This window comes from Pinus tabuliformis, chromosome 1_1 (assembly GCF_031772625.1).
Source record: "Pinus tabuliformis cultivar Carrire ecotype Pingquan chromosome 1_1, CPIR1, whole genome shotgun sequence".
Taxonomy (NCBI): Eukaryota; Viridiplantae; Streptophyta; class Pinopsida; order Pinales; family Pinaceae; genus Pinus; species Pinus tabuliformis.
In genome coordinates, this window is record NC_142297.1 from 869,991,627 (window position 1) to 869,994,663 (window position 3,037).

Here is a 3,037-nt window from a genome sequence, read left to right on the forward strand (position 1 = left end):
CCTGCGTATATATATTTTTCCTTCATTCTGAGAGCCTGAACTGAGATCTGTCACCAGAGAGAGTTGCCATCAAGGACAACACCTGTGCCGTAGCGCCAAACCTGTGCCATAATGCCAACATAAAGGTGGAGTTAAGAGTCAGATTTACCTGTTGTGAGTGTCGCGATTCCTCCACTACCTCCAGGATACCGTGGCCCATGAAATTCTAGGTTGCTTGAAAGAACTCCACTGTGAAGCCGTCTGGTCCTGATGCTTTGTTCCGAGCCATCCCCTTAACCACTTCTTCGATTTCTTCCATGGTGATGGCCCACATGAGTGCCATGTTTTGGTCTCTACTTACCAAATGAGGGATATGCCTTGTGATGCGTTGAATGGCTTCAAATCTGTTGTGGTCAGGTTGTGATAGGAGGGTATGGAAATGATATACCAAGATATTTTCCATCTCCTCATGATGAACCAACTTATTCCCTATGGGATATTTTAATGAGAATATCCTATTTTGTTGGCGATGTTGGATCATGGATTTATGGAAGAAAAAAGTGTTTCTTTCTCCTTCATGAAGCCACTGAATCTGATATTTTTGTCTCCCGAGGATTTCCTCCTGCTTTCTTCATTCTTTGAACTAAGTAAGGGTCTGACCCTCCTTTGTTGCAAGAGCTCCAGATATTCCTTCCATAATTATTTGCTATTGGATGTGGTGCATGCATTCCTAGAGTTGGTGTTTCTCTTTCATAATGTTCCCAAAATCCATTTTATTCCAACTTTTTATCTAATGTTTAAGCTCTACCAGCCTAAGTTGGAAAGTATGCATATGATTTCTACCTTGTACCAAGCAGGATTTCCACCAAATTTTGAGCTTTCCCAGGAAGGAGGCGTCCTAGAGCCAAAAGGAATCAAACCAAAAGGGACGATTTCTAGGAGCCATCTTGAGATCCATTTCTAATTGGATTGGCCAGTGATATGACCCCAAACATAGTAGGATTGAAGCTTCGAAGAATTTATCTCTACTTAGAAGGCCTTATGACACCAAGAATCTATCCAGGCATGAGGCTACTTGATGTTGACACCCTCGTCAGTTATTCCACATAAACATGCCATTATTGGTGGAGATATCTACTAGTTTTAGGTCAGATATTAGATCTCGAAAGGCCTCCATCTCCGGATCTTGGTGTCTAATCCGTCCTCTTTTTTCCTCTAGTGATGTAATGAGGTTGAAGTGTCCCCCAATGATCCATAAATCATCTGGGCACATATTCCTGAGCTTTCCTATATTTTGGAGGAAAACAACTTTCTTACCTGGAATGTGAGGCCCATAGATAGTTGAGAGCAATGCCCAATCCCTAGTGCCTATATATCTGAAGCGGCCCAAAATAATATGGGGCATACTCACCCAATTGTCAAAAGGATTTTAGAGGGATTCCATAGGATGGCCATGCCTCCTGCACTACCCCTAACATCCTCTGCCATCACTTCATACCCTAGACACATTGATCTAATGATTGATTTGAGTCTTGCTTCAAACACCTTGGTCTCTTTGAGTCATCATTATACTGGGATTTTCCTACTTTAATATATGCTTCAAGTATCATTTTTTGACTCGACTATTGAGGCCTTTTACATTCTAGGAGAGCACAATCATTGAGACGATTTATTATGTTGGTGGAACACCACCGAAAGCGGCACCACCCACCCTGAGTTTATGTTAGATCCCTATGAAGACATCGGTCCTCTACTTCTCTGGAATATAATTTACCATTACATTCAAATTTTGGAATTACTCAATGTGCTCTACCATTGAAAACTTTTGTTTGAGATTTATCAATTGACTAAATAAGGTGTTTCTCTTTGTATCCTCATAATGTGCTATCATTTCCTTCGTGAAAATTGATCAGGTGACAAGTGGTTTATGAGAACAAAGCCCTTCATACCATACAAAATGATTTGGTTCTAAATATAAATATGCAATATGTGCCTTTTGTAATAGTTTTACATCATGTAAATCAAAATATTATTCCATCTGTAGTATCCAAGTTATCGTATCCTTGCCATCAACTTCCTCATATCCGTTTTCTTGCTTTTAGGAGCTCAAATTTGAAATGACTGTAACTATGTAATTTTGGATCTCCAAGTTCTAAAATTTCATCCTATAGTATTCCTCTGCGTCTTCTCTCCAACCCCTCAATTCTGATCACAATTGGATTCTCCAAGCAAGAGTTATGCCAAATCTCCCATGATGACATAATTATAGACTAGTTACAGAGAGTGAACTTGTACGAAGTGTCATGTGTCATTGTTTTGACCTTCAGCCCTGAAAACAATACCCAACAAACTGCAGTTTGTTCTCTTTCTTCCACTTCTTACAAAATTTAAATCTAGTGCTCATAGAGAAAGTTATGATTATTTTCCCAAGATCACTTGTTTGTGATGGAATTTTGAAACCTGCCGAAACCCTTACTTCCTTGGCTCATATCTCCGAAAATATAGTGCGAAAACATCTGAAATTTGGTCACGGGATTTATCACGATTTCACCTCAAATGGGATTTTTTCTAGATTCTTAAGCTTCGTAGAAAAACTGTTATAGTGAAAATTCCATGATGACTTGTTTGAAGTAGTGAAACCCTAGAATCCAAAGCTCGGATACCAAATGTTATGAAACCAACTCACAAAATAGAAGAAGAAATCGATCAATGAATTCAAAATAAGTCTCTTCGAGGGGGAAACCTCCTTTACATTACACAAATGAATAATTCTTGGATGATACAAATGACAATACCTCCTTTCTATATATAGGAGTCTAAGGGGTTATAATATATTGAGATTCGACATAACAATAATAATGTAAGGGCACAACAATAACAATAGTGGGCTTCTATGGGGCACAATAATAAAAATATGGGGACTACATGGGCACAAAAATACAATAAGGGGGTTTCACTAATAAAAATAAGGGGCTACATGAGTATTATAGGCACCTAACACAACCCTCTCCTTCATAGGGACTTTCAAGGATAACATTCAACATGAGGTTCATCTTTG